The sequence below is a fragment of the Cupressus sempervirens genome, chromosome 3 (assembly GCF_028749045.1).
Source record: "Cupressus sempervirens isolate cs-2001-9-10 chromosome 3, ASM2874904v1, whole genome shotgun sequence".
Classification (NCBI taxonomy): Eukaryota; Viridiplantae; Streptophyta; class Pinopsida; order Cupressales; family Cupressaceae; genus Cupressus; species Cupressus sempervirens.
Window position 1 is genome coordinate 90196193 of NC_143120.1, and position 14563 is coordinate 90210755.

General features: G+C 33.5%; 1 pseudogene; it reads left to right on the forward strand.

Moving 5' to 3' along the window:
• The first annotated feature begins 2913 nt into the window (after positions 1-2913).
• Positions 2914-14563, forward strand: part of LOC149564920 (protein argonaute 1B-like) — a 106353-nt pseudogene continuing 94703 nt past the window's right edge.

Sequence of the window (14563 nt, forward strand, 5' to 3'; positions counted from 1 at the left end):
TTTTCATTATTTTGGCTGAATATCTTGGAAGGATGATTTCTACCAATAGAAATTCTGGTACTCTATTTGGAATCAAACCTTCTTGTGGTCCCCTAGTTTTCTCTCACCAACAATTTGTTGATGATACTACTATGGGAGGGGAAGCCATGGTTGATGAAGCCAGAGTGGTGAAAAAGATCTTGAGCTCTTACTTTAGGGGCTTGGGGTAGCTAATCAACTAGAACAAGAGCTCTTTTTTCTTCATTAACACTCCATTTGAGAGACAGAGGAAGATTGCTACTATTTTGGGATGTGAATTGGGAAGCTTCCCTTTTATATATTTGGGTCTCCCCATGGGCCTCAAACCCCTTGATTCTTTTTGGAATAGACTAATTGATAGGTAATATAAGAAATTGGCTAGTTGGAAAGGAGTCACTCTTAGCCAAGATGGCAAGATTTAGTTGGTCAAATCAACTCTTTAGAATCTCCCAACTTATGTTGTAAGTCTCTATGGGATTCCCAAAAAGTATGTTAATCATTTGGAGAAGATCTAGAGGAATTTTCTTTGGTCAAGATTAGAAGACAACAAGAGATTTCCCTTGGTGGCATGGGATAATGTGTGCCTCCTAAAATAGAATGGGGATTGGGTATAAGAAAACTAAAACCTTTCACTAAGCTCTCCAAGCTAATAAATTTGTATAATCTTTTCTAGCAAGGGGGATTGGAGGGACATCATGGAAGAAAAATACCTTCATAAACCTTCAATTAGATAATTTCTCTTTGGAGGGTCAATTCCCAATGGATTAAATATATGGAATGACATTCTAAGAACTAGAGAGACAGTCAATAGTAAGGTGAAATTGAGTGTTGGTAATGGGAAGGACACCCTATTCTGGGAGGACAACTGGCTGATCTAGGGGTCTCTTTACATCATTCCTAAATATGAAAGATGGGCTTGTATTTGTATCCAGAGGTATAGATTTTTTTTGGGTGATTATAGATAAGGCTAGGGTTAGAGGGATCTTTCTTCAATATTCAAGGATCTAAAACCTCTGATGACTATTCTCCACTTTGTGGTTTTGAATGAGGATCAAGACCAACTTGTTTGGGAGAACTCTTTTGATGACACCTATTCGGTGGCTTTGGGGTACCGAGCTATTATGAGGCAGGATTCAAGACTGGACGGGGCTAAGGCTTGGTTCCCTAGTCTTATCCCTAAAATCAATATTTTCTTTTGGCTTTTACTTTGGAATAGGATCATAACTATAGACAATCTTAGTAAAAGTGGTCTTCAAATTCCTAATAGATGTGCCCTTTGCAAAAACCAGGTTGAGTCTATGGATCACCTATTTATACATTGTACCTTCACTAGAGAGGTGTGGTCTATTTTTAGCCAAGCTTTTGGGATGAGTTGGTGTGCTTCTATCTCAACCATTGAATTCTTTAAGCAGTGGGATTACTCTTGGAAGGGATCAGGGCTCCAAGAAGTGAGTAAATTGGTTCTACTTCATTTTGGATGGGAAATTCAGAAGGAACACAATAACTATATCTTTAGGGATGCCAACCTTCCTACCAATATAGTGTCTAGTAAAATTCAAAATGACCTTTTAGAAAATTATATGTTTAATAAAGGATCTAACCCATTTGTAGGTGCAATTAGAAGTAGTAATGATACTCAAAAAAGAAGAAAGGAATGTCACTGGTCTTTACCCTTGGAGGGTTGGCATAAAGACAACTTTGATGGTGCAACCAAAGGTAACCCAGGAACTGCAGGTAGTGGAGGGGTGAGTAGAAATTTTTATGGGTATCGTATAGTGATGGTTGCTTTCCTTATGGGACACCAAACTATGCGGAGGCTTGTGCTGCCCTCCAAACAACCAAGCTGGCTAAAGAGGTAGGGGTAAAAAGCCTATGGTTTAAGGGGGATTCAAACAATATCATTAAATGCCTAAGGGGTGAACACCCTCTATCCTAGAGTATAAAAAATATGATGGAGGAAACAGAACAAATATAACATACCTTTGAGAGGGTCTATGTGTTACATGTTTATCGTGAGGCTAAAGTAGTTGCTGATTGGATGACCAATGAGGTAGTTAGAAGGAACACATCACATAGATGGCCAAGTGGTGAGGGGATTCTAGGGGCCACTAAAAGTTTAACTGAGATTGAGATAATCAAGGGGAGGATGTGAAACATAAAGTGTAATAATGGAAGTTAATGCTGACAATCATACTTTTAAAGTAATGAATGCTTTGCACGGGCCAAAAAAAAGTTATCATAATTGAGGGGTTTTGTGGCACATTTTTTGGGTAATTGGTAATTGTTATTACAATTTCTTTACTGAGGATAGAGGCAAGTATAATTTTTGTGAGAAAAACCAGTGTTTAGCTCTTCACACTTTAAATGGTGGGTGAAAGGCATTGTAGAGGGTTGGAGGGTGAAGTGGAGAAGTGGAAGAGGAGATCAAAGGTGTGGGAGAAGCTAAGGGAAGGTAACATCATGACCTTCATTAAAAAACTTCATGATTGAGATCCTAAGATAACTAACTTTATGGTTAAGTCATGGAAAGATGGGAAGGTGAAGATTGATGGTATTGATTTCCAGGACAATGAAGGGGTCATAGAGGAGGTCATAGATTCTCCTAATTAGGCAATAAAATTCTATTGGGATAAGAAAATATCTCTAATTGTTGTGAAAGACTTCACTAAGAATGCCAAGGAGATGAAGGAATTAGTGAAGACTAGTGCCTACTATGAACCTGCATTAATAAAGAAACTATGGAGGTTTGTCCTAAGGGTGATTATCTCTTACATAATTCTTGACACTAGGTATGATAGGATCCATACCCACCATTTCATTATCCTAAACCACTTCGGGTATGGAACAAAAATATCCATCCCCTTTTACCTTTTCTTCTCTGCAAACAAGAATTTCATGGGTTTTAAGAAGAAAGTGTATGCTAACTCTACCTTCCATAAGGGTTTGTTATTACTTATATATGAGAACTTTAAGGCTCAAACCTATGGAAGAGCTGTAGCCCACAAGGTAGTGTCCTCAGAGGATGCAGAAAGCTCTTACCTTCCTTCTGATATGGAGGATAATGCAAGACTACATTCAGATGACGAAGATGAGGTGGCCAAAATTATGAAGGACATGGGCAAGAAGAAGAAGAAGTCTGGGAAGGGAATGAAGGGAAGGATAAAGCATGAGGTTAACTCAATAGAGGATTATAATGAAGAGGAAGAGGAGGTGGAAATGGATGAGGAGGGTAATGTGAAAGAGGTAGGCACCAGTAAGGCACAGGAAAGCAGGAAGGATGACAACCTGACCAAAAGGAGGAGGGGTGGAGATAAGAAAGCAGAGAAGGCACATGGTAAGGATAAGGAGACTAATCTAAAAGCTTAGGAAGAGATTAAAGATGAATATGGTTCAAAAAAAACCACTTGTACTCTTGGCACAAAGGGTTAAAAAACTGCATGGAGGAACTTTCAAACAAGCACATCAAAAATGGGTTTGGTAAGAGAGCATATCCATCTAGAGGTTTTGGAGGGAAGGGATGACATAATTCAGTTGGAGGAACTCATTGACCTATCTTTGGTGATTATAAGTGATAATGCAACAAAAATGGGGATGAACCTCCTAAACAATGGCCAAAATAGTATGGTGGACAATTTCTAGTCCATTAAATAGATTTTCTATGAAATAGAAGAGATACATTTCAAGATGTAGGTGCAAGAAAGGATGGAAGGGGGGACAAGAATGTTAGAATAAGCAGGCTAGATGCGAGGGTTACTAAAATTGAAAAGAGTAGAAAGGATGGAGAGATCTCTCTATATCTTGGCTAACCATAGCCTCAAAATAATCAAAGGATTAAATGACAAAATTATTCAGCTACACTCGATGATGAAGGAAAGCAATAAGGGGAAGGTGGAAAAAGACATAAAGGAAATTAGGGTTGTAGATGAAGATGACTTCTTGCAGGTTGAGAGCCCAAGAAAAAGAACAAGATTGGATAAGAGGAAGAGGGAAGAGGAGGTGTCTCTAGATGATAGCCATTTGAAGACTGATGTGACAAAGATCATGGGAGAGTTGGAGTTTAAAAATGCACAGATGGTCAATGAAATAGTGCCCTGATTAGTGCTCCTAGTTTTTTGTCTGTCCCCTAGCTTTTGGCTATTTTTATTTTGTCTAGTTCTAGTGGCCTGGTTTGTCCTATTGTTTTATGTTGGTTTGTAGTTAGCACTGGACTTTAAGTAGTATTTTGTTGTTAACTAGTGGGTTTCAAGAACCCCTGTAAAAAATCTATTTTACTTAATCAAAAACTATAAAATATTCAGAAACAATTAATTAATTTAAGTTTTTGAAATTAAATGTTGAATAATAAAGTCTAATATTAATTAATATATTATTGTTAAAATAGTAAATAAAAAAATGTAAGAAAAAATTAAACTATAAATATATAAATGTAAAATTAAAAACTCTTGTTGAAATTAACTCTTGTTAACTTTGAAATTAAGTCACTCCATTACAAATATTTAAGTTAAGGATCAAACTCAAGGTAAAGTCCAACCAAATTTATTTTACCATTCAGAAATATGCATTATCTTTATCCTTAAATATTGCTTGTGAGACATATTTCAGCCCATGTGAATCAATTTTACATGGACAACTAAACTGATACCATAATAATAGACATAAAGAAAAGAAAAGAATGTTTAAAAGAAAATAATAGAAAGGTGCAAAAGAAACTTAAAATTCATCTCCAAATAGGTGGTAGTTGGAAGAAATAACTTTTCAATTAAGTTGTCGGGGATCTTCTTCCATCAAACATGCACATACTAAAACAATTCAACATTTTTAGATTGCATCTAAATAGGAAAGTAGTTAAGTGTTAAGCACAATACTATGGGAGAGATTAAGCCATTTTACCACACACACAAGATTATTACTACTATATCGGTTGAAGAATGGTATGGATGGAATTGAGCTAGTGAAAAATTCAAGATATGACCCATGATTCCTTCAATTTTCTAGAAGTAAATTTCAAAAATATTACATGTTTGGAAAATATGATAGAAGAATAGATCAAAATGTTGGATGGTTCTCAAGTGATGAGTTTCTTGATGGCTTCTATCGAAGCATTTATGAAATTTATTTTTACAGATGTAAGTGTCATCTTCCATCTAGGGAACACCTTTAGAGAAATAAAAAATCTTAGTTTTAAATGTGACAATAGAAACAAAAACTATTTTAGTAAATACAAAATTTTCAGGTCTAACAGTCCAAATCCCCAAACATTGGTCAATAATAGTGCTTCGACGATCAAAGTTAAAAAATGTTTAATTACCAAAGTTTGCAATTAAAAGGAGCACAAATTTTGTCTCGAATATAGATCTTTCTCCTCTTGCTAAATTTGGGACTCTAGATCATGTGTACTTCCAAGTTTTTTGAGTTAGAAATCTATATCACAACGATGAGGAATGATAAAGATGTAACAAATTAGCATATCTAGTATATGTGACAAAAGGAAAAAGCTAGTAGGGAGCAAGATCAACGAGAAAGGTTTCAATTTGAAAGTAAACTTGTAAAGAAATATGAAGCTACCACAACGAAGTTCATGCAACCAAAACTAAACAAAAAATAAGAAGAGGTGGCAATCCAACAATCTAAAGTTGAGAAGGTTTATGGAATGTGTTGACCTTTTGTTAGGCCATAAATTGTAGTGTCACCCACCAATGACCAACTTTGTTGAAGATCATGATTTGAGGAGTGGAAAACATCCTACCAAATATCATGGTGGCACATATGAGCAAAAGTTTGAAGAAGACTCTAGACTTTTATTTCTATGATTTTTCTGTGTCAAAAACTTCTTTTACCCCCACCTAAATTGATATTAATCAATAAGAAATAAGAAATTAATGTATAGAAATATAATAATAAAATAAAACATTTTAAACTTTAGTGTGTTAGACTTTGTTTTATTGAAAAAATTAATTGTAAGGGTCTATTGGTTCAAACATTAGCTCCCTTCCTATATATAGGCATGGACTAATAATTATAAATAAGACAATCCAACAGTAGTTGAAGCTCCAAACTATGCAATATTTATTATTATCTTCTAAGAAATAAGAATTAAATGATAATCATATATCTTGTAAGTGCAATACCAACAAAGAGTCACGTTGACATAATCTTCTAACATTGATTGAAAAAAATAGTCCCAAATCCAATTATATGCATTTTATCTCCTATTTTCAATTAAAAAATCTAGCCCATGGACTCAATATTTGTTGAAGACTCATGTCATCGCTTGTGATTTACTATCTACTCAATTTTAGTTAGGTTTATTTTCAGAAACACCTATTAATTTGTTTAAATAAATAAGCAACATATATGCCATAAAATACCAATAGAAACAAACTAATTTAAACTATGGTTATAGGTTCACAACATCACCTTTGAAACTATCGTTGGAAACTCATACTGCCTCTCAAATGGTTGATAAAATAAAGAATTAATGAGTAGAAAGAAGTATAATCATTTTGCTTCAAAAATGTTTGTTGATAAAAAAAAAAAGAATTAATGAGTAGAGAAAAAGTGTACATGTGTATATTGTTAATAATTAGAAGACTCTAGAATAGTGCTAATTTGAAGACTCTAGAGGAATATGTAACATAATTTTCTAAATCTTGTGGTAAAATTTTAATCTAATTTTATCATTTGACTTATTTAGAGTAGGCCTCAAAAATTTTGTTGATGAAATAGAGAATAAATGAGTAGAGAAAAATCACATGCATATATATTGTTAATAATTTGAAGACTCCAAAATAGTGCTAATTGGAAGACTCTACAAGAATATGTACAATATTTTTTTGTCTTATTCAAAGTGGACATAAAAATGTTTCTTGATAAAATAGTGAATTAATAAGAAGAGAAAGCATATTGAATATATTGCCATGAAAAGCTCTAAAAGAGCTAGAGTCCTTGCCTTTTGCTAGAAAGGGAAGATTGATTTTTATTTCTTTAGCTAAAGCATAGTGATTAAATGCAAAATAGAGACAAAGAGAAGAAGACAATTTTCTATAAAATCAAGTTTTCATTGATAAATATTGTTGCAGAAGATTAAAAATGAATTTTGAGCAGGATTATTGATATTCTAATTAGAGAAATGCATTTAGAAAGATTCTAACTATAATTCATGAATAAATTATTTAGTAAAAATTTAGTTTTTACTCAACTAAGAAAATATTGTAAGTTGAATAGTTTGTTTGTAAAAGTTTAGTACTAATTGACAATTTTATGAAATGAATAAAAAATAGTTTATTTGTAAACTTTGTAATGATTTGTATAGAAAACATGAAAAATAGAATAGAAAAATTAAATTTATAGGTCAAAAATGAAAATTAAATTACATCTAGATTTTAGTTTTATATAGTTATAAAAAATACTTTTTAAATGAAAAATAACATTACACATGCATCCACATATCTCTACATACATAGTTTAATAATTTTGAATGAATTAGTATACTTTTAAATAAATTTAAGTTTTATAATTTTGAAATAAAGTGACACAGGAAAATGATGAATAACTAGGGCCAAAGGCTCATCTAGCTATCCAAACCACTCTGCAAGAGTTGACACAACAAAAGCAAACACAAGGAACAACAACCAAAGGAGGAAGAAGAGAGAAATACTTTTATTGATTCATCAAAACATCTTCATACATGCCCAACTATAAGGCCTTCTAGGTTTCATCCAATTACAAGAACATTCACATTCAAAGATCTAACTACAAATTTCCACTTTTAGTTTTACTCTCCAATCCTCCCCCTAAAAACTTGCCTAACTTAGCCTAAACACTCTATATATACTTGCCAAAATGGCTTATAGATTATTCTAGAACATTACATAAGAGGAAGGCCAACCCAACAATGGTTTGGACACATCCCAAGAAAAGATCTTAACATAAATGTCGCAATCAAAATAAATCTCACAAGTTGGCTTGTAGAAATCACGTCCAAATGCCGACACTTGACATACATTGGGTAACTCGGCACATGAAGAGTCACTCAACATACACTAGGTAACTTGACACATGAAGTAATTGCTACAGTAACTCGACACATGAGGGAATTGCTACAGTAACTCGGTACATGAAGGAATTGCTGCAGTAACTCAGGACATGAAGGAATTGCTACAGTAACTAGGCACATGAAGGAATTTCTAGGCACCAACTTGTAGAATCAACAAAAATGAGCAGGATAACAAGACAACCCAAGATGCTCCTACATCAGACAATCGAGGTTGAAGAAATGATTTTTCTGAATCATTGAGATGTCACCACTTGTGTTGAATCCAACTCAAATTGAGAAATCCATGAAGCATCTTCAATAGGTCTATTTTTTCACTTCACCAAATATTCATAGTAATCTTTTCCTCTTGTGCTCTTGCCAACTCTTTGATCCAATATCATGTTCAACTTCTTCAATCAACTTCTTAGGTTAATCATCTAATACAATAACTTCATCCTCTAACTCATGATACTTATACAAATCAGTAATATTGAATATAGGAGATATATCCATGTCATCAGGTAACTCAACTTCATAAGCATTACCACTGTCAAACTTCTTCAAGATCTTAAAAGGTCTGAATTTCTTCATCTTCAACTTATTGTATGTTCCAACTGGGAATCTTCCTTTCTTTAGATGAACCATCACCTCATCACCAACTTGAAAATCATGGTGTCTTCTACACTGATCAAGATTCTCCTTATACTTTTGATTACTTTGTTCCAACCTCAACTTCACTTCCTTATGCAAAGATCATAAAATCAGAAAATTCTTCTCCTATAGTGCTTCTCTTTTCTTCACTAGCAACATGTCTCAAATTTGATATACCTTTAGGATACATTCCGGTAACAATCTCAAAAGGCATCTTTACTATACTCCTATTCACAAAATTGTTATATGCAAATTCAGCTTGTGCCAATACCATCTCCCAATTACTTGGGTTATTCCCAACTAAACATCTCAACAAATTACCCAAGATTCTATTCACAACCTTTGTTTGTCCATCTATCTATGGATGGAATGCATAACTAAACTTTAGCTCAGTACCCATCTTTTTTCACAAAGTCTTCCAAAAATAACCAACAAACTTACTATCTCTATCAAAAATAAGACTTCTTGGTAATCCATGCAATCTCACAATCTCTTAAAGAAAAGTTTAGCAACATGCTCAGCATCTGATGTCTTCTTACATGGTATAAAATAAGCCATCTTAGAAAATCTGTCCACTACAACAAATATGGAATCATACCCTTTCACTGTCTTTGGCAATCCAAGAACAAAATTCATATTGATGTTAGTCCAAGGTTTCTCAAAAATAGTAATAGGAGTATACAAACTAGTATTTTGACTCACCCCTTTTGCAGCTTGACAAACTCCACAACTCTACAAATTTTTGAACATCTTTATACATTTGTGGCCAATAATACTTTTCTTTCAGCAAACTCAATGTCTTATCAATTCTAAAATGTCCAACTAATCCACCACTATGCTTTTCCTTAATTAGATTCAACCTCATAGAGCTTCTAGGAATACACAACTAAATAACTTTGAACAACATACCTTCTTGAATGAAATACTCATCATACTTACTTATGTGATCTATCAGATTTGGTGCTCTACACTCTCTCCACACCTCAGAAAAATTAGGATCAACATCATACAACTCTTTCATTTCATCAAAACCAAGAACTTCAACCTTCATTTCAATCAACAAGGAATATCTTCTACTCAATGCATCAACAACTCTATTAGTAACTCCACTCTCATGCTTGGTCATAAATGTAAAACTTTGCAAGTACTCAACCCACTTTATATGTCTTTGATTCAATTTATGTTGACTTCCCAAGTATTGTAAAGCTTTATGATCATTACATAGTACAAACTCTTTAGGAATCAAATAATGTCTCCACTTCTTCAATGCTTGGACAATAGCATAAAAATCTTGATCATACATAGAATATTTTCTTTTAGCATCATTCAACTTTTCACTAAAGAAAGCAATAGGTTTACCTTCTTGACTTAGTACAACTCCTATTGCATTACCACTTGCATCACATTCAATTTGAAATACTTTGTTGAAATAAGGTAAAGCCAACATAGGTAATTCAACAATCTTTTGTTTCAAAGCCTCAAAACTCTCATTAGCTCCATGTGTCCACTTGAAGTCCTTTTTATCTCCCCTCATTATCTCAGTCATAGCATTACAAACACAACTGAAATTCTTTATAAACTTTCTATTAAATCTAGCCAAACCATGAAATGATCTTACCTCACCCACATTCTCAGGTGTAGGCCATTCCAAAATTGCTTTAACCTTCTCAAGATCCATCTTCAAACCATCAACCAAAATCACAAATCCTAAATACACAATTTCCTCTTGCATGAAAGAACACTTTTTAGATTAATTAGCAACTTTTCCTCTTTCAACCTCTACAATACTTGTCTAATATGTTCAAGATGTTCTTCCTTAGTCTTGCTAAATATCATAATATCATCCAAATAAATAATCACAAACTTACCCAAGAATTTTTTTAGAACTTCATTCATCAACCTCATGAAAGTACTAGGTGCATTAGTCAATCCAAAAGGTATAACCAACCATTCATACAAACCATCTTTTGTCTTGAAAGCAATCTTCTATTCATCACTTTCTCTCATTTTGATTTGATGATAGCCACTCTTCAAATCAATCTTGGTAAAATACTTTTCTCCACTCAAACAATCCATTATGTCATCCATCCTTGGCATAGGAAACCTATATTTCACTGTTATCTTGTTAATAGCTCTGGAATTAGTACACATTCTCCATTCTCCATTTTTTTTAGGTGCTAATACAATAGGTACAACACATGGACTCAAGCTTTCTCTGATCAAACTTTTTTGCAACAACTCATGCACTTGTTTGTTAAGTTCTTATTCTTTGTAGGTGTCAGTATATATGATGCTTTGTTTGGAAAACTAGCTCCAGGAATCAAATCCATACAATGACTTATACTTCTTATTGGAGGTAAACCATTAGGAATATCATCAGCAATAATGTCTTTATACTCATTCCACAATTCTATAATTTCTGTTGGTACACGCTATCACTATCATCTGTCACTTGGTCATTACTACCTTTTGTTGCTCAGTTATTACTACCAACACTCGGTCCTTTAGGAACTATGGCAAAATAGACTTGATTATTCTTTACTTCCTTTTCAAATTGTTTCCCATTAACCATGCAAACTTTTATTGTAGTGCAACTAACCTCATCTGAACTTTCAATCAAAGGAAACAATGTTTGTTTCTTCCCATTTACCAAAAGAGTATATTGATTCAATCTTCCATCATGTACAACATATCTATCATATTTCCAAGGTCTACCCAACAAAATATGACAACAATCCATGTGCATAATATCACACAAAACTTCATCAAAGTAATCTCCAATTTTGAACTTCACAAGGCATTGCTCACTTACCAATCTCTTATGCTCATCTTTGATCCATGAAACATGACAACATTTGGGATGTTTCAACCTCTGCAACTAAAACTTGGTAACTAGCTCTTCTGATGCCAAATTTGTAGAACTTCCACTGTCAATGATCACTTTGTAGTATTTTCTAGCCATCTTACATCTTGTCTCGAAAATACTTCTCCTTAAAATAGGTTCCTCATCACTTCTCTTATTACATAAGGTCCTTCTCACCATCAGATTTTCTCTAGCCTCAGGTTCACTTTGTGAACTCTCATCATCTCCTTGAATCACAACATTTCTATTACCTTGCCCACTTTTAGAGGATCTACATTCAAAAGATCTATGTCCCTCTTTACCATATTTCAAACAATTACCATGAAATCCACCTCTAGAATAAAAATTACCTCTTCCTCGATAATATTTAGTGCCTTCTTGGTAAGAATTACCACTTTTCCATTTGGTCTTGCCTTTGTCATCATTCTTCCATTGAAATTTGCCTTTATCCTGAATAATATTGTTAGATCTACCACCTTCACCATAATATCTACCTCTACCTCTCTAGAATCTACCACCTCTACCTCTTTGTCTTTGTTCATGCTTCTTTGTCAAGATCTCCTTAGCTTTCAAGGCATATTGATATACTTCTTCTACACTTTCCAACTTCACAAAACTTATGCTATCTTGTATCCTAGATCTCAATCCATTAATGTACCTTGAAATTTTCTCAACATCATCATCCACATGTCTAGATCTAATGTCCAATCTATAGAACTCCTTGGTATATTCTTTCATAGTCATGTCCTTTTGTTTCAAATTTTGCATCTTTCTTAACAAGCTAACTTGGTAATCAACAAGGAGGAATTTTTTCTTTACCTTGTTCACAATCTTTGGCCAATTTCTAATCTTCTCCTTTTCTCTCCTTTGTCTATCAATTTTCAAGTGCTCCCACCATAGTAATGCATGACCTTTCAACCTAGTGACTACAATCTTCACCTTTCTATTATCAGGAGTATTTTCATACTCAAAGAACTTCTCATTATTAGAGATCTAATCAAACACAATATTGGTATCTAATTTTCCATAATAAGGAACAACTTCTACAATAGGATTTGAATTTTTCCTAGACAACACTTGCAACAATCTTTCCTCACCTTGATCTTCTTTAGGTTCTGGATTATGATTTGGTGCAACTGCTTCATCATCACTTACATCATCAAGATGTGCTGCTTTCATCTGGGCTATCTCCATAACATCTAATTTGGCTATAATTTATCTCAACTGATCCAATATAGCATCATTGACATTTCTTCTACCATGAACCATCTTTACAAATTAGGTTCCTGCAAGATCGTAACCCTCTGCAAGTTATAGGTCAAATCTATAGATCCGCTACCCTACAACCAAATCCAAATCAGGGTTCTACATGATCCAATCTCCACAAGGACAAACCTTAAGCTCTGATACCAACTAACATAGGTAAAGGATGAATAACTAAAGCCAAAGGCTCACCCAACTATCCAAACCACCTTGCAAGAGTTAACACAATAGAAGCAAACACAAGGAACAACAACCAAAGGAGGAAGAAGAGAGAAATACTTTTATTGATTCATCAAAACATCTTCATACATGCCCAACTATAAGACCTTCTGGGTTACAACCAATTAAAAATACATTCACATTCAAAGATCGAACTGAAAATTTTCATTTTTAGTTCTGCTCTCCAATCCTATCCCTAAAAATTTGCCTAACTCTAAGCCTAAACACTCTATATATACTTGCCAAAATGGCTTATAGATTATTCTAGAAGATTACATAAGAGGAAGCCTGAGCCAAAAATGGTTTGGACACATCCCAAGAAAAGATTTTAACATAAATGTTTCTATCAAAATAAATCCCACAAGTTGGCTCGCAGAAATCATGTCCAAATGCTGACACTCAGCATACACTAGGTAACTTGACACATGAAGAGTCACTCGGCATACACTGGGTAACTTGGCACATTAAAGAATTGCTATAGTATCTAGGCACATGAAGGAATTGCTATAGTATCTAAGCACATGAAGGAATTTCTAGGCACATGAAGGAATTGCTAGGCACGTGAAGGAATTGCTATAGTAACTAGGCACATGAAGGAATTGCTAGGCACCACCTTGTAGAATGAACAAAAATGAGTAGGATAACAAGGCAACCCAAGATGCTCTTGCATCATAAAGTTGAAAAGATATTTATTTAGTTTAAAACCTTAATAGTAAAAAAATCATACTTATAATTTATGTAGATTTTCTTGAAAAAAAAAAGTATATATAAATTTTCCATGTTTTCTTATTACCAAAAAATATATTGATTATGTACAAAAGTTAATTTTAATGAGAATTAGTGTTTCTTATTATAAAAATAATCATATTTAGAAACACAAACAATAGAAATGCATACTATTCATTTAAGTTTATATTGTGATAATTTATTTTAGACTTATCTTCCTTAAGATGGAATCCAATCACAGGTTCTAATCATCTTCTGCAATATTGCTTCAATTATTTTTGGAAAAATAGTTAAGATTGCCAAATTCCTACATTTTCCTTTGTTTAATGCCTAGGGTTATTGTAGTTTCCTATGGTTGTGATGGATTTTTTTTTCATTTATCTATCGGACGAAGAAATGTCAATGTTGATGGCACCATCTACAACCTTTTAGATTTGTCAGAAGCAAATCTCTTCACTTAACATTTTTAGAACTTGTACTACACACTTTGTTTTATGATATTTATCATAGCATTTATTTCTCTTGCTTAATTGGGCATATGATCAAGAGATTTATATATGAAAATGAAATGTTAGATATTTGAATATAATTTGTATGAAAGATCAAGAGGGAATTCAAATAATAATATAAACAATGGTTTTGATATTATATATTACTTGCACTAATCTTGAGAATCAACACTTAAAAGAGTGGGGAACTTTTGTATACAACCAAAATTTCATTCAAGATATCAGATCTTCCTATGCCCCAAAGCCAACCAAAATGAAAAAAGTCCAATTCACACGGAA